Source organism: Saccopteryx bilineata, chromosome 2 (genome assembly GCF_036850765.1).
Source record: "Saccopteryx bilineata isolate mSacBil1 chromosome 2, mSacBil1_pri_phased_curated, whole genome shotgun sequence".
NCBI lineage: Eukaryota > Metazoa > Chordata > Mammalia > Chiroptera > Emballonuridae > Saccopteryx > Saccopteryx bilineata.
In genome coordinates this window covers 97,895,618-97,919,585 of record NC_089491.1, presented here as the reverse complement: position 1 = coordinate 97,919,585, position 23,968 = coordinate 97,895,618, and the positions used below count along the sequence as shown (strand labels likewise).

The 23,968-nt window shown below is 45.8% G+C and overlaps 1 long non-coding RNA gene across 1 annotated transcript; it reads left to right on the top strand.

The window, feature by feature from the left end:
* The first annotated feature begins 521 nt into the window (after positions 1-521).
* LOC136322895 (uncharacterized) lies at positions 522-5,656 on the top strand. The gene is made up of 3 exons (XR_010728875.1): positions 522-618; positions 4,191-4,280; positions 5,306-5,656. It is a non-coding gene; the product is annotated as an uncharacterized lncRNA (long non-coding RNA).
* The last annotated feature ends 18,312 nt before the right edge of the window (positions 5,657-23,968 follow it).

The window sequence follows — 23,968 nt, the reverse complement described above, 5'->3', positions numbered from 1 at the left end:
GATGGGTGGGGCTAGTTGTGGGGGTCAGCTGGATGGTCCCGCAGCAGGACTGCGGGACTTCTCAAGTATCTCATCTCAGGATGCTCCTCTTTCTGTTCACCCTCCCCCATATCTCTCTCTCTCTCTCTCTCTCTCTCTCTCTCTCTCTCTCTCTCTCTCTCTCCTCCTCCTCCTCCTCCTCCTGCTCCTCCTTCTCCTCTTCTTCCTCTCTCAATCCTTTTCTGTAGTCTACCTGCCAGCTTTTTCACTTTCTTGAACCTCCACTCCACTTAGGGTGGTCTTTTCCCAGGGCCTTTGCACATGCTCTTCCCCCATGTCTGTCCACATAGCACCCTCTCTCACCTCCCCAGCTCTTTGTTCAAAGTCCCTTTCTCAGCAACCCCCTTCCCCACCTGATCCCAATGTTCCCCCTGCGTCTCCCGCTGCACGGACCACAGTCTGTCCCTGACGTGCTGCCTGGCACGTGGTAGGTGCTCAAGAATTCATTTATTCCTTTATCCATTCATTCAGGAAACGCTGATTAGCACTGACAAGGGAGGTGGAGGTCATTAAAATCCGTCAAGAGCCCTCTGTCTGGTACGGAAGACAGCCTTGTAAACAGACCATCAGAGTCCGGTGGTAAGTGCTGGTGCAGGGTCAGGGGCGGGGGTGGTGACAGAGAGGCCCAGGAGCTGAAACGGACTCTACGCCTGCTCCACACAGAGGCCAGGGCACCCCCAGGTGCCAGGCCCAGAGGTGGGAGGGGACATGGCAGCAGGGCCCTTCTGGTCCTCTGTTACTGGTGAGAATATGGTGGGTGCATCTTTATCTCTGTCTCTCCAAGGTGCTGAGTGCCCATGCGGGGCAGACGGGTCCTGACGCGCCCCTGTGGACAGGGCTCAGCCCGGCCGCCGGCTCAGGTGTGCCAGGTGCACCCTGCCCTTCCTGCCTTTCAGCTCTCTGAGCCCTCTGTTTACACAGCAGCAGCCAGCGATACAAATCACCTGCCTCCGCTAATGGACCGCATGCCCTTTGCAGGGGCCCCTGACAGCTGCGGATGCTTTCGGGGAAGCTTTTGACGTTTGGGTGCAGTCTCTGGCTCACAGCCCCACCCTTAGCTCACCTGCAGGGGGCAGTAGCAGTAGGTGGAGCCTCATGCAAAGGAGCTTCCAGGACAAAACACTAGCAGAGGCAGGAGGAGCAGGTCACAGGCACCCAGTTCTCCTCCTTAGGTTCCCAGGAACAGTCCCAGGAAGGAGAAGGGAAGCTCTGGCAGCCTCATGCACACGGAAATGCTCCAGCTGCAACCTCTGATGCTCTGAGAAGATGCTGAGTTCATATGCTGACCAAAGACCCGGCTAGGCGGGTCCAGCCCAGTGCGAGTAGTGCCAGACCCTGTGGCCCTGAGTGGGTCCTGGGACACAGCATGTCAGTTCAGAAGAACAGGCATTGGGTGTTCTAAGGGGAATAGGGGGTGGTACCCCTTTTTCAGTCCTGTGGGAGCCTCCTCTGGCTACCGGAGCAAGTCCCTGTCCACCCAGGCTCTGAGCCATAGAAGGAAGCAGACCTGGCTAGAATTTCATATTACTATTTGGCTCCTATTGTCTCCATTTTTGCAGTTAGGATTCCATTTATGGGTTTTATGGTGGTGGTAAGTCTCCTTTGAAGTGAATGGATTTCAGGAAAAGGAAGCAAATCTGTGGATGGGAAAATAGGTGTACCACAGTAGAGGTGGTGGAGCCTGGGCCCAGCCTGAAGGTGGCGTGTAGCATACCAGCTGGTGGGCATGGGTTTGTACCAGTTTCAGGTCCTGTTTTGCCCAGGAACCCAGTGGAAGACCCAGCCATTTACCTTTGTGCCGGCCGTGGGCACTGACACCACCATTCCCCCTCCCTGCCCCTGGCTCGCTTTGTATTCCGGAGAACTGCCTTGGGGAAAGGGTGCTGGTGGGGGCTGGAGGGAAAGAGGAAAGGAGCAGTCCCCTCCCACTTCTGCTCAGTACTGCCCTGCAGGGGACGGGCACATGGTGGGCTTGCCTCCAGCACCTGCACAACCAGATCTCTGCACTAGACACCTTCTCTCTAAACATACAAGAAGTTGGCTATTACCTGGGTCCCATCTCATCTGTGAGCTGAGATGCACATTTCTACCCAGCCCTGCTGACTCTACCCTCTGGGAAGCCATGCAGTGAACACATCCACACATGTCCCACCAGCAGGCCCCATGGCATTGCCTACTTGGTGGGCTGTCCTGTCCTCAGGTTCAGGCTCCGCATCTTCTTCCTGACCTGTGGGCATCCTCTGACTTCTGAGGGGCTCCTTGTTTGATAGGAAGAGGTGAACACAGCCCAGAAAAGTCATGAAACCACAGTCACTCCTAGCACAGCCCCTCACCCATGGACACCCTGGGCTTCCGCTGCCTCATTCTACACCTCACCCTCTGTTTGTAACTCAGAGTAAGCCCTGCATTCCCTCCAGCCTGAATGAAACAGGTGCTAAAAGCACCCACAGGCACACAGCTACACAGCTTCTGGCTCTTTAAATAATTTCTTCAGAACAAGCATTCCCAAGATGGGGGTTCACTTTACCAAAGCAAATGAGTATTTGGGGAGCTGGTTCTAATGCTTTTAAGGTTTTACCTGCAAAGAGTTAAACATGCTCAGCCCACTTATCATTTTGGGTCTGATAGACAATTTTTTTTTTCCTTTATTTATCAACCACAGGTGGGCTGGTCTTTCTGTTACCAAATTCCAAGCAGTCAAATACTCCCAAAGATTGTAGGAGTTTGAAGGAGATTCAGAGCCAAATGGTGGAGGAATCCAGACTCCTCCACGAAACATGTTGGCCCCTCACCTGCCTGATGGAAACTTGGGGCCAGAATGAAGGAGGCAGGAGGAGCTTTGAGACACCACTTGGTGCCAACTCAGATAATTACCAGTTTTATGTAACAGTTGTGTTGAGATATCATTCACATGTCATAAAATTCACCCCTTCTAAGTGTCCAGTACAGTGGCTTTTAATATTTAGAGTTGTGCAACCATCACCACTAATTCTGGAACATGTGTATCATCCCAAAAGGAGCCCTGTGCCCTTCGCAGTTACTCCCAATTTACCCCTCCCCCAGTCCAGCCTTGGCAACCACTAGTCTCCTTCCTGCCTCTATGCCTTTTCCTATTCTGAATATTTCGTATAAATGGGATCATACAATATGTGACCTTTTGTGACTGGCTTCTTTCATGCTACATAATGTTTCCAAGGTTTATCCATTAGTTAGTGCCTCATTTCCTTTTATGACTGAATAACATGCCATTTTGTGGATAGATCAAATTTATTTATCAATTCGTCAGCTGGCGGACATGTGGGCAGTGTCTGCTTTGGGGCTGTTATGGATAGTGGTGTGGTCAACATTTATGTACAAGTTTTTGTGTGACACGGGTTTTCAGTTCCCTCAGGTATACGTGTAGGTGTGAACTGCTGGGAAATGCTGGGGTATGTTTAACACTGAGAACCACCAGACTGTTTGCCACGGCAGTGACACGGCTTCCCATCCCACCCGCAGTGTACGAGAGTTCCAGAGGCTCCCCACTCTTGCCAACACTTGTCATTATCTGTCCTTTTGACTTTACTAGCCTGGTACATGTAAAGTGGTCTCTCATTGTGGCTTTGATTTGCATGTCCCTCGTGACTAGTGACATTTTGCCTTTTAGTTTTAGTTGTAAGAGTTCTTTGTATTTTCTGGATGTAAGGCTCTTATTAGATATAATAATTTGCAAATATTTTCTTCCATTCTGTGGTTGTCTTTTTACTTTCTTGATGAGGTCCTTTGAAGCCCAGAGGTCTTTGATTTCAATGAAGTCCAGTTTGCTGTTTTCTCTTTTGCTGTCCATGCTTCCTGTGTCATATCGAAGGCTCCACCATCAAATGCAAGGTCACAAAGACTTGCTCCTACATTTTCTTCTAAGAACTTCATAGTTTTGTCTATTTCACATGGGTCCTTAATCCACTTTGAGTTGCCTGTATAGGTCTGTTCATTGATCTTTGGAACAGTCACCTTTCCTCACCCTCTCCCTGGAGGTGGAACTTCATGAGGGTCATGGGTGAGGCAGGTGTTCATCTCTCCATCTGTCACAATACGCCTGGGCTCTGGAAGATGCCTCACTTTGAGGACCATAGATAGCATCATACCCATCATTCCTTCCCCTCCCCACACAGCCCCCTGTTAGCATGTTAGTGACCCCACTTCACAGGGAGATGCTGAGGCTCATGAGAGGAGAAGTTGCCTACCCAGAGGAACAGAAAGAGGTGAGTCCATGTTCTTTCCAGAAACCTTCCTGCCTCCTGCCAGCAAAAACCAAGGTCTGCTATGGAGTGGAGTAACATTTTAACCCATTGGTCTTCTTCAAAATCCTCATCTACTGACTGCTCAGGTTCATTTGAGGAGCAGACAATGGCTGAGGGCTGGATTTCCTGTGTTCTCTGCTTCTTAAAGCAAACAGCTCCTCTTTTGAAAAAAGGAAGGAGGGAAGGAGAGAGATGGAGGGAAGTAAGAGGAGGAAGAAAAAGAAAGAAGAAAGAAAGGAAGGAAGGAAGGAAGGAAGGGAAAGGATAGGAAAGGAGGGAGGGAGGGAAGGAAGAAGGAAGGAAAGAAGGAAGGAAGGAAGGAAGGAAGGAAGGAAGGAAGGAAGGAAGGAAGGAAGGAAGGAAGGAAAATAAAAAGGAATGAAGAATGGAGAAAGGAAGGGAAGGAGGGAGGTTACTTCCTTAAAGCAGGCATTGAGCCTCCCTGGCCCGAATAGACCAAGACAACAGGAGAACGTGAGTTAAACCACACACCAAGTTTGTCTTTGGGATCCCTTAGTCTGAATGTGCAGGGCTCGGTTACCAAGTCTTCAGGAATAAGCAAGCAGTCCAGTGGGTACTCAGGGTGAGCTCGGGGAGCCCTGCTTGGGCTTGCAGTCGGTAATCCTCAAAGCTGAGTGCCCTTGTGAGGCTCCATGTCCCATCTGTCATGTACTGGCAGCTGAATGGGACCCCTGGGCCCGACAAGCTAAAACTCTAAGTGCTTCCTGAGAGAAAGCAGCAAAACCACCTGGAGGCCTGTCAGGGATGCCTGGTAGCTTGGGTGAGTGATGGTCTCGGACAATTGACCGGCTGTTTGGGTGTCCCATAAACATGGACTTACAGTGCAGTGTGACACTCATCCATCACGCCCAGGCTGTGACTAGCTCTCTTCGTGGCCCGTGCTATGCTGCTTTGGCCCCGCTGGGTGAGGTGCAGGGTGTACCTGACCTATGGCGGCTCCTTGATGGACGTGTCTCTCCCCGCAGAGGTACCACATCCAGCAGGCCTGAGAGACACCAGGATCTTTAGTGGCAGGAATCTGGGCAAGAAAGTGCTGTCCTGCTGGATCGCAGTCCTGAACGCTGAGTGGGTTGTGAAGCCAAAGCCTCCAGGTTCACAAAGGGAGCTGCCAGCTCTCACAGAGGACCCTCAAAGTTCCTGGAATGCCACCAACAATCTGCTTCCTCCCCTACCGCTGAGGCCAGGCAGTGAAGTTCTCTTTCGGCTTCTCTTTGGTCACAGAGAGGACACAAGTCCCAGCCTGGTGGGAAGTGGCTGGCATGGAGACTCCTCTGGGGGACAGCAGTAATGTGGTGGGGCAGCCAGCACACAAACCAGGAAGGCCACTCGGAGTCTGAAACTAGAACAGCCTTGTCTTCTGAGTCCTCCGGGAACCTCCTGAATGACTCAAACACAGCTATTCCTCTTGAACCTGTGAGTCTGACCACAGACAACCAATTACTTCCTTCCCCCTGCATCCTGGGACTTTGCAATCAGGGCTGAGGGCTGAGAGAGAGACGATGAACTCAGCTGGAGCTCTGCTGAGGCCAGGCAGTTGGCCTTGTGCTCCCTGAAGCTACACACCAGCCCCACTGGCGGTGCCAAGGCCTGACTTCACAAGTCAAGAACAGTCCCAGCAATTTGTCTCTTCCGGTCACATTTTCACTGCTGCTTTATGCCTCAGGGTTTCTGATGGAAGCTGGGGAGGAGGGCCCTGAGTGCCTGACCCTGGCTGCCCACGGAAGCGGGATTCATACACCGGAATCCGGGACTAAGCTGGGGAAAGCAGGGGTGGAGGAGAGATCTACGTCTTTCCCCATTTCCCCCAATTGCCTCCGTTTTGTTGCCCTTGCCACATCCTGCTTCCTCCAAACATACCCTCTCTCTGGGCCTGGCTGTCCTATACCATGGCTAGCTTGAAATCTAGGCTTTGGGGAACAGAAGGGCCATCAGCATCCAGAATTCCCTCTATAGCTACTAGATGTTGGGCACCTGCCCCTGCTTGCATATCCCCCAGTGACAGCTCTGTTAGATACCTGTTAGCCCTCCTATCCTTGTTTCCCTACTTCTGGTCTATGCACCTTCCCCTTTCCACCCCTGTCCCTGTCCCATTCCTCCCACAGTTCCTGCTCTGCTCTCCATCCTCTAGGACTGTCAGCTCCCCCTTCCCCAGGACCAACCTTGCAGGGCCTTGGAGACAGCGAGGAATATCTTTTCAGCTGTTCTGTGCATGTGGCGGCCACAGCTCTCCAGGGTTGGAGTCTCCACACTCCTCCTCACCTTGGCTGCCTCCTGGGAGCACGTTCCTGTCCTCCTAGGTCTGGGCCCCAGGCAGTTCTCCTCCCAAACACACTGGTGTGTAGCTGGGGCTGGTGTGTAGCTTCATCTCCTCATTTTGGCCACTTTGGGCCAGAATGTCCCGCTGATCCATAGACCTATTAAATGTCAAGCCAACATGCCATTTCCAGTTGTGTGTGTGTGTGTGTGTGTGTGTGTGTGTGTGTGTGTGTGTGTCAGAGACACAGAGAGAGGGACAGATAAGAACAGACAGACAGGAAAGGAGAAAGATGAGAAACATCAATTCTTCATTGTGGCTCCTTAATTGTTCATTGACTACTTTCTCATATGTGCCTCAACTGGGGGGCTATAGCAGAACAACTGACCCCTTGCTTAAGCCAGTGACCTTGGGCTCAAGCCAATGACCATGAGGATCATGTCTATGATCCCATGCTCAAGCCAGCGACCCGCGTTCAAGCTGGTGAGCCCACGTTCAAGCCTGATGAGCCCGCGCTCAAGCTGGCGAACTCAGGGTTTTGAATCTGGGTCCTTCACATCCAAGTCCAATGCCCTATCCACTGCACCACTGCCTGGTCAGGCCACTTTTGGTCTTTATCAAACGTCCTCAGCCAGAATCGGTGGACGGTTGTACAGATTGGGTGACCCTTCTCCTTGTGGTCCCGAGGGCTGCTCCTAAGTGCAGGCTCCTGGCACTCCCCTCTTCGTTCTCAGCTGGGCTTGGCACAGACTTGCTTGGCTAGTGGAACCTGCACAGAGTGGTGTGCTCACTGTGCCCTGCCCCTTCCAGCAGCTAGGTCCCCAGGCACAGTGAAGGTGAGCCTTCTGCAGGTGGCATGACTGTTGTGATTAGCCGTGAGATGGGGATCATCTGTCACTGTGCAGAGCCCAGATATCCCACCTCATGGATCTATGCAACTACCTTAGGGCAAACCCACGCCCTTCTTCAGAGCGGAATCTTCCCCCACTGCCATGAGCTGTTAATGAAGCATGAAAAACCATCTTCCTGGACCCCCTCACTTTTCTCAGACTGTCTGGGACAGCAAAGGGGGTCAAAATGTTTGCTGAATAAATAAAAGAGCAAATCTCTCCTTACTCAATGTCATTCCAGAGCTGTGAATAGCCCCTATTGCACCTCTGGCGCTAAGATAATCCCAAACTCCCCACCTGAACCTGCTGGGTTCCTGCGCACATCCTCAACTCACGGCCTTCCTGTTCCTTGCCACTGTGTCACCTGGCTCCAAGACCCCCAGTCAGTCCCCAGCCAACGCCTTGCATATGCTGCCCCCTTCCTCTGAACACTCTCTCACACTCAGGTGTCCTCAAAGCATCCACCCAGATCCTATTTCAAGTTGTCCCTTACCCACATTACTTCTTTTTTACTTTTTATTTGGAAACCATTTAAACTTTGCAGAAAGTTGCAGGAATGAGCACAAGACAAAGAATACCAGCATAGTCCTCACCTGCTGTTAACATTTTATTGTTTACTGTGTTATTAGCTCTTGTTCTGTCTGTCTCACACACACAATTTGAAGGTAAGACACAAGTATCCTAAGTCCCTAAATATTTCAAAGTGTATCTTGGAAGAATAGGGCACACTCTTAAATGACCACAGCTCAATTCTTACTTCTGTACATTTAATATTGGTACCATACTTATCTCTGATTTGTCTATGCCAATTTTGTCAACTAACTTTATAAACTGCTTAATAGCATTTTGTTTTCTTCCAGCTGCATATCTGCTCCAAGATCAGGCATTGCACACGGCCATTATGTCCCTTTGGTGCCCTTTAGTCTTTGGCAGTGCCCATGCCTTTTTGTCTTTTACTGCCTTTTGAAGAACGCAGTCTCTTCAGTGGAATGCTCCTCACATGGGTCTGTTTGTGTTTGTCGTGTCTTCCCAGCTGAGTGTGAGTCATGTAAGGGGCACATCCTTCTCAGAGCACCACGTGGAAGCTGATAGGTGATAGGCCTACCTGCCCTGCTGCAATGCTGAAATCGGCTATATTCTTAGGAGTCAGGTTCCTTTCCCCAGGCTATTGCCTTAGAAACCATGGTCTGGGTGCTGAGCATGCTCACAGCTCCTGGGGTACCTTTGATTCAGTGCTGTCTCATCAACCAGAACCAGACACAAATGATGGGCAATATATTTAAAATCTGACAAAGAGCAGGTTCAATATGACAATGTAGACAGATCCTGAACTCACCTGCTCCCACAGGTATGTACTAAGTGCTACAACTACATAAAGAGCAGCTCTTTCTCTCTCTGAAAAAGACTTAAAGACTAGCAGAACAGTTATTTCAGAACTAAGGACAAAAAGACAAAGTCATATCAAACAGGCAAGAATGGCAGAAAGATGGTCTTGTCATGACCCAAACCCCTGAGATGATGACCATCAAGTAAAAGGGGTATCACAAATGTGTAGCTCCTTCTTGAGGAGCATGAGATCTGAACCCCACTGTAGGCACCCCATCCCTGATGACCTGTATCAGGAAGATGAGCTTACACAATATCTGCTTTGAAAATCAGCAGGGCTAATGTAGGGGACTGAGCCAGCTCCACTCTTAAAGAGCCTGTGCACAGATTCACTCACCCAGACTTCAATACAGAAGCACTAATTTGAAAAGTTCCCAAGCCATATATGAAGGAAATTGATTGATTAATCTTAGAATGTGTGCTGGAGGAGCAAGTATCTGTTGAAATAGTCTCCCAGTACAGAGATACTATGAGTGCCATTTTGTGTGTGTGTGTGTGTGTGTGTGTGTGTGTGTGTGTGTGTGTGTGTGTGTGTAAGAGAGAGAGAGAGAGAGAGAGAGGGAGAAAGAGAAAGAGAGAGGGACAGATAGGGACAGACAGGCAGGAAGGGAGAGAGATGAGAAGCATCAATTCTTCCTTGTGGCTCCTTAGTTGTTCATTGATTGCTTTCTCATATGTGACTTGACCAGGGCCTACAGCAGAGTGATTGACCTCTTGCTCAAGCTAGCAATCTTGAGCTTCAAGCCAGCTACCTTGGGCTCAAGCCAGCGACCCTACACTCAAGCTGGTGAGCCCACGCTCAAGCAAGATGAGCCCAGGCTCAAGTTGGCAACCTTGGGACTTCAAACCTGGGGGTCCTCTGTGTCCCAGTCTGATGCTCTATCCACTGTGTCACTGCCTGGTCAAGCTGGGTACCATTTTTAAAAAATTCTCCTAACTTGTTAAACCAGCACTGGTGAGCACTATTTTTTTGTTACTCTTCATCTATTTTGCTAACTCCCCCCAACACTGGCATGACCTTGTAGTCTTGCCCCAACCCAGCACTCCTCAGTGGAAGTGGCCTTCCTAGTACCCCTTCCACTATGGCTCCCATCCCAACACCCCCAACAGGTGAACTCTGCTAATCATAGTGCCCTTCCACCATGGCCCCTGCCCAACCAGAACTAGAGGGTGCATGAACTTTACACAGTTACACTTCTTTAATGCCTGATACTGGAAGCCAAGAGGACTTGCATTTCTGGACCCCACAGGACTAAAACAAGTGATGAGACAGTTCTTGGCAACTTACCACCCCCAAGGCACTGCACAAGCAACAGACTGAAACACACCCACAGTCTTCCAGTGACCATACATTCAAGACTGGGAGAAATAGCTGTTTTGCCTAATACATAAAAACAAACACAGAGAATCTAACAAAATGAGGAAACAAAGGAATATGTTCCAAATGACAAAATAAAACCCCATTAAAAAAAACACCTAATGAATTGATATACTTAATCTTCTTGTTAAAGAGTTTAAAGTAATAGTCATAAAATACTCATCAGTCTTGGGAAAGGAATGAATGAACAAATGGAACTTCAACAGAAAGATAGAAAATCCCAAACAGAGTCACAGAGCTGATGAATACAATAACTAATCCAAAAAATTTTAGAAGACTTAAATAGTGAACAAGAGGAAGCAAAAGAACAATTCAGCAAGCTGGAAGACAAAAATATGTCACTTACCCAGACAAAGCAGCTAAAAGAAAAGAGAAATGAAATGGCTTAAAGGACCTGTGGGACCTCAAGTAGAATAACATTCATATTATATGGGTCCCAGAGGAGATATATATATCCCAAGGAGAGATATATATATATATATATATATATATATATATATATATATATATATATATATATATATAAACCCCAGAAAATTTATTTTGAAAAAAAAAAAAAGGGATTTGAAAACTTTACTTACCTGAAGAATGAAACAGATATACAGGTCCAGAAAGCCCAAAGAGTTCCAAATAATGTGAACCCAAAAAGAGCCATATCAAGACAAATTAAGATTAAAATGTCAAAAGTTAAAAGTAGAGAATCTTAAAAGCATCAGGAGAAAAACAAATTGTTACATACAAGGGAAATCCCATAAAGCTATCAGCAGACTTTTCAGCAGAAACTTTGCAGCCAGAAAGAAGTAAGCAGCATAATATATTTTAAATGCTGAAAGGAAAAAACTTTCAAACAAGAATATCCAGAAAGTCTGTCATTCAAATTTGAAGGAGAAATAAAGTTTTCCAGACAAACAAAAGCTAAAGAAGTTAATCACCATGAAACAAGCCATACAAGAAATGTGAAAGGAATTTCTCTAACCTGAAAATAAATGGCACAAATTAGTAAGAAGAAAACATATGAAAGTAAAAATATCACTGGTAAGGTAAATATATAGTAAAGGTAGTGGATTAATCACATATGAAGCTAATATAAAACTTAAAAGACAAAAATAAAGTTAAGTAAAACTATAACAATCAGTTAAGAGGTGCATAAAATAAAAAGATGTAAAATGTGACAATAACATAAAAACAAGGAATGTAAAAATGTAAAGCTTAGGAATGTGTTCAAATTTAAGTTGCTATCAACTTAAAATAGACTGTTTTAAATATATATATGATGTTATATGTGAACCTCACAGCAACCACAAAGCAAAACTTATAGTTGATACACAAAAGGAAATTAAAAAGGAACCTAAGCATAACACTAAAGAAAGTCATTAAACCACAAAGGAAGAGAGAAAAAGAAGACAAGAACAGAAAGGAAATATAAAAACACCCAGAAAACAATTAACAAACTGACAGTAAGTTCATACCTAAAATAATTATTTTGAATGTAAATGAACTAAATTCATTAATCAAAAGACATAAAGTGGCTGAATGGATTTTTTAAAAAGATAAACAACAAAACCCATACATATACTGCCTACAAGAGACTCACTTCAGAAATAAGGACACATACAGACTGAAAGTGAAGAAATTAAATATGATATTCCATAGGGATGGAAATGAAAAGAAAGCTGGTGTAACTATACACATATCAGACAAAATAAATTCTAAAACAGACAGAACTGTAACAAAAGACAAAGAAAGGCATTAGGTAATGACAAAGAGGTCAATCTAAGAAGAAGATATAATATTTGTAAGTGTAAATACACTCAACATAGGATCACCAAAATATATAAAGCAAACATAAAGGAAGGAAATTACAGCAATAATAGGAGAGGACATTAACACTCTATTTATATCAGTGAATACATCTTTTAGACAAAAAAATTAATGAGCAAACAATGATCCTAAAACACAAATTGGATCATATGGACCTAATAGATATATACAGACCATTTCATCCAAAAGCATCAGAATACACATTCTTCTCAAGGGTACACCAAACATTCTCCAGTATAGACTATATGTTTGGCCACAAAACAAGTCTAAATAAATTTAAGATTGAAATTATATCAAATATCTTCTCAAATCACAATAGTTTGAAATTGGAAATCAATCACAAAAAAGAAAACTAAAAAAATCACAAATATGTGGAAATTAAATAATATGTTATGAACATTCAATAGGTCAATGAATAAATTAAAGGTAAGCCTGACCAGGTGGTGGCACAGTGGATAGCGCATCAGACTGGGATGCAGAAGACCCAGGTTTGAAACTCCAAGGTTGCTGGCTTGAGCACGGGGTCATCTGACTTGAGCAAGGCTCACCAGCTTGAGCCAAAAATCACTGGCTTGAGCAAGTCTGCTGTGGCCTCACAGTCAAGGCACATATGAGAAAGCAATCAATGAACAACTAAGGTGCTGCAATGAAGAATTGATGTTTCTCATCTCTCTCCCTTCCTGTCTGTCTGTCCCTATCTGTCCCTCTCTCTGTCTCTGTCACACAAAAATAATTAAAGGCAAAATAAAAAAATGCCTTGAGACAAATGACAATGGAAATACAACATTTCAAAATCTATAGGATATAGCAAAAGCAGTTCTAAGAGGAGTGTTCATAGAGATATAGACCAACCTCAAGAAACAAGAAAATGTTCAAATAAACAATCTAACATTACACCTAAAAGAACTATGACAAGAAGAACAAATAAAATGTGAAGTAGTGATAGAAAAAAATAAAGATCAGAGTAGAAATAAATAAAATAGAAACTAAAAGAAAAACAGAAAAGATCAATGAAACGAAATGCTGGTTCTTTGAAAAAAATAAACAAAATTGACAAATCTTTAGCTATATTACCCAAGAATGAAAAGAGAGGGGACCCAAATAAATAAAACCAGAAATGAAAAAGATGACATTACACCTGATATCAGAAATACAAAAAGAGTATAAAAGACTATTATAAACAATTATATGTCAACCAATTGGACAACCTAGAAGAAATGGAGAAATTCCTAGAATAGAAATTTCTTCTAAGACTGAACCATAAAGAAATAGTGAATCTAAATAGACCAATTACTAGTAAGAAGACTGAATCAGTAATTTAAAAAAACCTCCCAACAAACAAAATTGCAGGACAAGATGGTTTCATCGGTGAATTCTGCCAAATGTTCCAAGAACATTTAATACCTATCCTTCATAAACTCTTCCAAAACATTGAATAAGAGAAAATGCTTTTAAATTTATTTTATGAGGCCAGCATTACTCTGCTACCAATACCAGAAAGAAATACATGTAAAAAGAAAGTTACAGGCCAACATCCCTGATAAACATACATGGAAAAAAAAAAACTCAACAAAACATTAGCAAACAAAATTCAACAATACATTAAAAGAATTATACACCATAATTAAGTGGTATTTGTCTCAGGCATAAAATAATGATTCAACATTTGTAAATCAACCAATGTGATAGCTCATGCCAAAAAAATGAAGAATAAAAATCATATGATCATCTCAATAAAAGCAGAAAAAGCATTTGACAAAGTTCAACATTGGTCTATGATCAAAAACTCTCAACAAAGTTGGTATAGATGAAAGTACCACAACAAAATAAAGGCCATATACGACAGACACACAGCTAACATCATACTCAAAGGTGAAAAACTTAAAGCTTTTTCCTCTAAGATTAGAAACAGCACAAGGGCATCCACTTTTACCACTGTTTTTCACCATAGTATCAGAAGTCCTAGTCATAGCAATAAGGCAAGAAAAAGAAACAAAAGGCATCTAAATTGAAAATAAAGAGTAAAACTGTCACCATTTGCAGGTGACATGATACTATATACAGAAAATCCTAAAGCCTCCACACACACACACACATGCACACCTACACACACACAATTATAACTAAAAAATAAATTTAGTAAAGTTGCAGGATATAAAATTAATATACAGAAAACTGTTTTATTTCTACACATGAGCATCAAACTACCATAAAGAAAAATTTAAAAAATCATCCTATTTACAATAACAATAAAAAATAAAATACCTATGAAGAAATTTAACCAAAAAGGTGAAAGACCAGTACAATGAAAACTAGAAGGCATTGTTGAAAGAAAGTGAAGACACGAATAAATGGAAGACTATACTATGTTCATGCATTGAAATATTCAATATTGTTAACATGTTCTATATATACTACACAAAAGCAATCCCTATCAAACTTTCAATTCCAGGCCCTGGCTGGTTGGCTCAGTGGTAGAGCATCAGCCTGGTGTGCAGGAGTCCCGGGTTCGATTCCCGGCCAGGGCACACAAGAGAAGTGCCCATCTGCTTCTCCACCCCTCCCCTTTTCCTTCCTCTCTGTCTCTTTTTTCCCCTCCCCCCTCCCCCGCAGCCAAGGATCCATTGGAGCAAAGTTGGCCTGGGCACTGAGGATGGCTCTGTGGCCTCTGCCTCAGGCGCTAGAATGGCTCTGGTTGCAATGGAGCAATGCCTCAGATGGACAGAGCATCGCCCCCTGGTGGGCGTGCCGGGTGGATCCCAGTCGGGCACATGCAGGAGTCTGTCTGACTGCCTCCCTGTTTCCAACTTCAGAAAAATACAAAAATAAATAAATAAATAAGTAAATAAATAAATAATGGGTTAACAATGAGATCCAAGAAGAAATTAAAAAATTCCTAGAAACGAACGATAATGAGCATACATCAACTCAAAATTTATGGGACACAGCAAAAGCAGTCCTGAGAGGGGAGTTCATAGCATTACAGGCATACCTCCAGAAGCTAGAAAAAGCTCAGATAAACAACTTGACCCTAAATCTAAAAGAACAGCAAGCAAAGCCCAGAGCTAGTAGAAAGAAATAATAAAGATCAGAGCAGAAATAAATGACATAGAGGCTAAAGAAACAATACAGAGGATCAATGAAACCAGGAGCTTGTTCTTTGAAAAGGTAAACAAGATCGATGAACCTTTAACCAGACTCACCAAGAAAAAAAGAGAGAGGACTCAAATAAATAAAATTAGAAATGAGAGTGGAGAAATAACAACTGACACAACAGAAATAATAAATATTGTAAGAAAATACTATGAAGAACTGTACGCCAAAAAACTAGACAATCTAGATGAAATGGACACATTTCTTGAAACATATTTATATAATCTTCCAAAAATTGATATGGAAGAATCAGAAAACCTAAACAGACCTATTACAACAAATGAGATTGAAACCGTTATCAAAAAACTCCCAACAAAGAAAAGTTCTGGGCCTGATGGCTTCACAAGTGAATTCTACCAAATATTCAAAGAAGAACTAACTCCTATCCTTCTCAAGCTATTTCAAAAAATTCAAGAGGAAGGAAGACTTCCAAACTCCTTTGATGAGGCAAGTATAATTCTGATTCCAAAACCAGGCAAAGACAACACAAAGAAAGAAAATTATAGGCCAATATCCCTGATGAATTTAGATGCTAAAATCCTCAACAAAATATTAGCACACCAGATCCAGCAATATATGAAAAAATCATACACCATGGTCAAGTGGGATTTATTCTTGGGAAGCAAGGCTGGTACAATATTTACAAACCAATCAATGTGATTCATCACATAAACAAAAGGAAGGAGAAAAACCACATGATAATTTCAATAGATGCAGAAAAAGCATTTGATAAAATCCAGCACCCATTCATGATCAAAACTCTCAGCAAAGTGGGAATACAGGAAACATACCTCAACATGATAAAGGCCATCTATGACAAACTCACAGCCAACATCATACTCAATGGGCAAAAATTAAAAGCAATCCCCTTAAGATCAGGAACAGGGCAGGGGTGCCCCCTTTCACCATTCTTATTCAACATAGTTCTGGAAGTCCTAGCGACAGCAATCAGACAAGAAAAAGAAATAAAAGGCATCCAAATTGGAAAAGAAGAAGTAAAACTATCATTATTTGCAGATGATATGATATTGTATATAGAAAACCCTAAAGTCGCAGTAAAAAAACTACTAGACCTGATAAATGAGTTCAGCAAGGTGGCAGGATATAAAATTAACACTCAGAAATCAGAGGCATTTTTATATACTAACAATGAACTATCAGAAAGAGAAATTAAGGAATCAATTTCTCTTTTAATCAGGGAGATTAAAAACTTGTACTCATAAAATTATAAAACATTGATAAAAGAAATCAGAGAAGATACAAACAAGTGGAGGCATATACCATGCTCATGGTTAGGAAGAATAAACATCATTAAAATGTCTATATTACCCAAAGCAATTTATCAATTCAATGCAATACCGATTAAAATACCAATGACTTACTTTAAAGATATAGAACACATATTCCAAAAATTTATATGGAACCAAAAGAGAACATGAATAGCCTCAGAAATCTTGAAAAGGAAAAATAAAGTGGGAAGTATCACACTTCTGGATATCAAGTTATATTATAAGGCCATTGTACTTAAAACAGCCTGGTACTGGCATAAGAACAGGTATATAGATCTATGGAACAGAACTGAGAACCCAGAAATAAACCCATACTTTTATGGACAACTGATATTTGACAAAGAAGGTAAGAGCATATATTGGAGTAAAGACAGCCTCTTCAACAAATGGTGTTGGGAAAATTGGACAGCTACCTGCAAAAAAATGAAACTAGACCACCAACTTACACCATTCACAAAAATAAACTCAAAATGGATAAAAGACTTAAATGTAAGCCGTAAAACCATAAACATCTTAGAAGAAAACATAGGCAGTAAGCTCTCTGACATCTCTCACAGCAATATATTTGCTGATTTGTTTCCACGGGCAAGTGAAATAAAAGACAGGATAAACAAATGGGACTATATCAAACTAAAAAGCTTCTGCACAGCTAAAGACAATAAGAACAGAATAAAAAGACAAACTACACAATGGGAGAATATATTTGACAATGCGTCTGATAAGGGGTTAATAACCAAAATTTATAAAGAACTTTTAAAACTTAATGCCAGGAAGACAAACAATCCAATCCAAAAATGGGCAAAAGAAATGAATCGACACTTCTCCAAAGAGGACATACAGATGGCCAATAGGCATATGAAAAAATGCTCAACATCACTAATCATTAGAGAAATGTAAATTAAAACCAAATGAGATATCACCTCACACCAGTCAGAATGGCACTCATCAACAAAGCAAAACAGAATAAGTGCTGATGAGGATGTGGAGAAAAGAGAACCCTTCTGCACTGCTGGTGGGAATGCAGACTGGTGCAGCCACTGTGGAAAACAGTATGGCGATTCCTCAAGAAATTAAAAATCAAACTGCCTTTTATCCAGCTATACCACTATTAGGAATATACCCCAAGAACACCATAGCACTGTTTGAGAAGAAGAAATGCACACCCATGTTTATGGCAGCATTATTCACAATAGCAAAGATCTGAAAACAGCCCAAGTGTCCGTCAGAGGACGAGTGGATTAAAAAGCTTTGGTACATATATACTATGGAATACTACTCAGCCATGAGAAGTGATGACATAGGATCTTTTACAACAACATGGATGGACCTTGATAACATTATACTGAGCGAAATAAGTAATTCAGAAAAAACTAAGAATTATATGATTCCATACATAGGTGGGACATAAAAATGAGACTCAGAGACATGGACAACAGTGTTGGGGTACAGGGTGGGGGGGAGGAGAAGGAGAAGGTTGGTGGAGGGGAGGGGCACAAAAAAAACCCAGTTAGAAAGTGACGGAAGACAATTTTATCAATGTCACCCCATTAAAATAATAATAATAATAAAAAAGGGAATGAAATCTTGCCATTTGTGACAATATAAATGGACCTTGAGGGTATTGTGCTAAGTGAAATAAGTCAGGCAGAAAAGACCAATACCATATAATATCACTTATATGTAGAATCTGAAACAAAACAAATGACCAAACCAAACCAAATAAAAATAAACTATATTACAGATTTGTGGTTACCAGAGGGTAAGGGAGTTGCAGGGAGAGTGAAATGGGTGAAGGGGACCAATTGTACTGTGATGGATAGTAACTAAGCTTACAGTGGTGAACACTGTGGAGTGTATACAAATTCAGAATTATGATGTTGTACACCTGAAATAGATATAAATTTTTATACCGATTTTTACCACAACAACCTGACACCTACATACATGAATCATGTCATGTTCCCTCATATCATCCCATCATGGTTTTTGTATGATGCTCTCCAATGATCGGGTTTCTTAATCTATCTACCTGTTTATTTGTCCCTTTTTTCCAACCTGTAGTCCCACAGAAGTGGGGACCGGCCTGTGTTGTCTTTCACTGTGTGCCCAGGGCAGAGGCTATTTTTGAGAACTCTCCAAGGAGTGTATGCGCCTCTGTAGACCTTTCAAGAGTTTGCTTGAGGTTGTTGGCTTTGGAGTGAGGGTACACAGAACAAGCCAGTTGGCTAGGTGAAGTGGTGTCAGCCCCTGGTTCCGGCCTCCCAGCCACCACCTCCCCAGTAGGTCAGCTCACCTGGGGACAGAGCCTCCCAGGCCACAATAAAGGCAGACTCAATGCCGGAGTCACCACAGCAGCCCTGCCCTCTGGAGAACCAGAGCCCCGTTGTTCAGATTAGGAAACCAAGGCTCAGAGATGCGGTGCCACTTCTGTGGAAAGAAGCTGTGGAGTGGATTCTGCCCAAGTTCTCTGGCCCAGATGGATCAACTACCCCGTGGGCCAGGTGTCTTATCCATGCAAGGGCGGCTGCACCCTGGCACTATCCGACGCCTTTCACTACTCAGATGGACACATGAACAATGTTCTATCTCTCATCGGATGGCCCAGCCTTCAGGGCAGCTGGGGGAGAGCTCCTTCATCTGACTGGCCTGTCCCAATCCCAAGGGTTAAAAGTCTCCTGGGGCTGTTCTCTAGCCCCCATTGGACCTGACTTCCACCTGCCTGGTACCTGGTCCTTGCTCTGCCACCACTCTCTGGTGTCCCCTTCTGCACACCCCCACCAGCTTCAGTTCCTCATCTGTAACTGGGCTGTCTCCTCCCTCTTGCAGGGTTGTGCGGGAGGGGGCTCCCACCTTCCCCCAAGCCTAGGAATGAGCCCCATGGAGGTCTCATCTCTGTCCCCAAACTTCACTGGCTGTGTGACCGGCAGACACAAGAAAGGGGAGGGCAGCTCATTTTTCAAACAAAACGGTATCAGATGTGGGATTTGGTTTAAAAAAATATATTTCTGGCAATGGCTTGAGCTTTGCTCAAGAGAGCGCAGTGGGGGAGGAGTAGAGGGGACCCATTCCAGTGGCTTAAAAAACCCCAGATAAGTGTGTGGTGATTAAGTGCAACCATTAGCTCTAATGGGCAATAATTGGCGATGAGAAATAATTTTCTGGGGCACAACTGCCCCTGGTGCCCCACGTCTTGGCCCCAGTACAGGGATGGCCAAGGGGCTGATTAATTCCTGGGTTGGAGGAAATGTCGGAGGCACAAAAAGTTTCCAGATTCAAGGGTAATTGGGAGAAGTTATTTCACTTTCCACATCAGGCTGATGAGGGGCCACCCACCTGCCGCTGAGGGAGGGGTCGAACTCCAAGCTGCTTCCTGCCAAAAAACTGAGGGGACTCATGGGGATTGAGGGGGTCGGGGGGAGTTCCCACCTGTGTCAGTGCTCACCCTGCGACCTGAGTGAGGCCCCTGCCGTGCAGGGCCTCAGTCCCACACCACTCCCATGGGGTGACAGACAACTGTGGATCTGACAGCAGAGGCAAGGTGGAGGCAACCAGGGTCCCCAGCACAACAGGCCCAAGGTGTGTGTTTCCCATCCTCCCTTCTAGACTTGCTTGCCCATTAATAGGGTCCAGTCCTTCCCATCCTAAAACCCACAGACAGACAAATCCAGGCACAAACAGCCCAGCGATCCCACATCCTCCTTCCCCTCAAAGCCCACCCCAAGGCCCCCGCTTCATTAGGACATCTTTGTGAGATTCAAGGAAATGCCCTCTGGTGGGTGCAGCCTCCCTCCAGCACGCTGGGCATGTCCAGCATGAGCCCTGTGTGCAGTTCCTCTGCAGCCCTCTACCACCCACTCCCCTACTCCTCCCACTCAGCCTGAACCCAGAAAGGATCTGATCACTTCACATGGTTCAACCCAAAAGCCCACCTCCATCCCATCCTCCTGCCCACTCTTTTTCCAAGGCCTGGCCGCTGCCCTCTGTACCCTGTCCTCACTCCCACTGCCCCAGTCCAAAGCACAAAGTCCTCATTACCATCTCTCCCTTCCTTTCTCTGCTTTGGTCTCTGTCTCTTTCTCTCTTCCTCTCTCACTTGCTTCCTCTCTTTTGCTGCCCCCACCCCCACGCATTGCACAATGATCCTGACCCAAGAGAGGCAGATGAGATTGTTTCCTGCCCTGCTGAAGCTGATGTTCTAATAGGACCTAGACAAGAATCAGCCAACCTGTGAACCAGATCATCTCAGAGAGGAATAAGCACACACCTGAACATGTCCAAGGCTGGGGAGACAATGAGGTGGATGGTCAGAGAAGGCCTCATTGAACAAATGACTGAATAACTGAATGAATGAATGAATGAATGAATGAATGAATGAGAGGGAAAGGCCACCAAGGGGATGAGGGGGGCTCATTCAATAGGAAGACCTTTCCCAGGCTCAGGGCTGCAGCATTCTACCAGGTGTGAGACTGAGTTCACTATCAACAGGAGGCACTCAGACACGGCTTAGAAATTGCAGATGGGGCCTCAGGACACCTCCACCATTGACCAGCTGTGTGACTGCAGGCCCTTCTAGGCCACAGTGTCCTTCCTCCTCAAAAATTGAGACTCAGATGTCACCAACCTCACAAGACAAGTGTGGGGGTCACTAGCAGGACTGGCTGGTGCAGAAGTCTCCAGTGACTGTAGCTGCTGGCCTACCTAGGAAGACATGAAATGTGTGCAATGGGCTCCAAGCTTCCCCAGGCAGGTCACCATGCAGTGCCTTCTTTTTACAGTGTCTCCACATGGTGACAGTGACAAGTGTGCAAACCACTACCTGAAGATGTTCAAGCTGCTAGATATGTCTGTTTATTCTGCCCCCAGCACCTCGGAGGCAGGGACTCTCTTGTCCCCATTCTGTAGGTGGAACTGGGAGACACGTGGAATGAAATCACCATTCCTTGCCTGAGCCCAGACACTCGGGCTTCTTATGTGTAATATCATGTATAACATCACGCTCGCTATGGTGGCATCTCTCGCTCTGTCATCATGCCCTGTCCACAGAGGAGCAGACAGAGGCTCTGGCGCATCCCCTTGGGGGGGGGGGCGCTGTGGAGCGCAGTGGCCCACAGGTGTGTCTGCCACTGACACGGCCCCTGCACACACCTGCACAGTGGGCGCCTGTGCGGCGGGAGCTGGCCAGGCGGCCAGGGCTTTCAGCAGCTCGTCGGCCGAACATTTGCATGTAATTTGGGAGCGGGTCACATGTGGGAGTCATCAGGCAGAGGAAAGGCTCAATCAGGGCCTAATCACTGTCTGTTTGGAGGGGTCTGGGCCCAAGTGAAAAATGAAAACGAGCCTATTTTGCTTGAGTGACAACCATCAGTGGCCACCTTTGACCTCCCCCTCCCACGACTGGGGCTGGGGTCTGCAGGAGCTTTAAAAACCAATCACGAGGGCTCCTCCCCCTCTCCCTTTGCTGGCAGGATCTGGACCGACAAAATTCATTCATTTATCCCTCCCAGTTTCATTCTTTCAACAGCCCAGCATCAGGCAGCATTGCCAAGCAGTTAGGGAGCTCTGAAATGGCCTCAGAGTTTGAGTCCTGACTGTAGCACTTACCAGCTAGGTGACCTTGGACAGGTGGCTGTAGGAGCCTTGGTATTTCTATCTGTGAAATGGGCACATGTGTCACAATGAGGACAGTGCTTAGTAAATGCTATTGTGTGATCTGGGGTCCCAAGAATAATGCAGGACTGGTGACTGCAGGCCTGGGGTCTGCAGGCCAGTCTTCCCTCGGCCCTTCACTGAGAAGGGGGCTCTTGTGTGTAAGTTGCAGTGTGGTCCCTATCCTACCGAGAAGGGGTCCGGGGCTCTTCCCAGTGATTACAGAAAGAGGAGCTATACAGGCTGGGGAGACAGAGCTGGAGCCCAAGAGAGGACAAAAGCAAACATACTGCGAGGGCGCTGTCCATGGCAGTGACACTCAGCTAAGCCCCCATCAGCTGGGCCCAGAGTTCCTGCTCTTTGTTCACCACACGCTGAAGGGTTCCCTCCACCAGAACCCCTCCGGAAATGGTCTTCTGAGTCCAAAGGCCTGTGAAGGGGCTGCCAAGCCCCATACCCTCCCCTTACCACTCCAGGGTTTGTCCAGGGGCAGGTTTCACTAAGTGAAGAAATGACTGACAGCCTGAATGAATGAGTGAACAAACAAGCAGCAGGACAGCAGGACATGGTCCCTGCCCTTGCAGTTCATGCTCCTGGATGACCCATTTCTTTCCTGGTGCCAGGACCAGGCTGCTGCTGGGGTGGGATGGGAGTGGAGTATAAACTGCCCACCAGGACCTGCTCAGGGGCCAGCGCTGACAGCCACAGCCTGTTAGGGGCAGACCGGGACAGCCAGGGGCCCTCAGCTGTGCAAGGCGGGAGTTCCAGGCGGGGCTGGGCTTCAGGTCGGGCCCTTTCAGGCCTGAAAAATGGCTCTCAGTGGGGCATGGGGTGGTGGGGCTGCTACATTAGCGCCTGCCCTGCTCCCTGATGGTGTTTATCGGGATGTGGACGGGCCTCCAGGAAACCGTCTGGCAGGCCCGGCTTCAGCAAATGGATTGCCAATTAATCAGCATCTATTTATGAGAACGTTTAAACCATTATTAATGTAGTGTAAATACGGAACCGCTGGCGGCCCGGGGCAGGCAGACGGGGAGGGGGCCATCTGCTAGAACAAGGCCATCACATTCCTGGGGCCTGTTCCCTCCCTAAACTCATGGGTGGGGGCCCCTGCCCTCACCACCAGGAACCCCTGCTGCAGGTGACAGCTTCCTCCTGCTGGCCCCAAGACGCAGGGCAGCCACACCAGTCCCTCTTTGCAGGGTTGTCAGCATGTTCTCACTTAATATGCTGAACAGCGACATGCAGGTGGAGTCCCCATCACTCAGTCACTTGGCAGAGGTTTGGCAGCAGCCTTTGGCCCCCGTGGTTGCATGAGTCTCCACCTATGGGGAGCACTGGGCAGGTGTCCCCAAGTTGTCCTGTCTTCTCTTGCCTTTTCCCCCTGCTCTGGGCATGCCAACTGTATCCAGGCCCTGAGTCTGCATCCTTGGAGGTAGGAGCAGGAGGTGGGAGTGTGGGAGAGGGAGGGGTCAGGATTTCCAGCCCCTCCCTCACTGCAGGCCCAGCTCTCAGGCTTGGGGAATAGCTGGCCTTCCTTGCCACCCACGGTCCCCACCTTGTCCCTTCACCCCGTTCACACCTTCACCTCTCTTGAGAGACACCAGCCAGCCGCACGCTCTCCTCTCACACTCACACAGCCTCAGGCTCCAGCATACTTCCAGACAAGCTGGACTGGCCTCCCTCAGAACTGGTGCTGGGCTGGGCACCACAAGCCAGCCTTGCAGTGGACTGAAGGAGCCCCCAGAGCTCCCAGCCTCACTGGGGTTGGGCCTCACCGCTCTTAGTACCCATGGTCCTCTTCTTCAGTA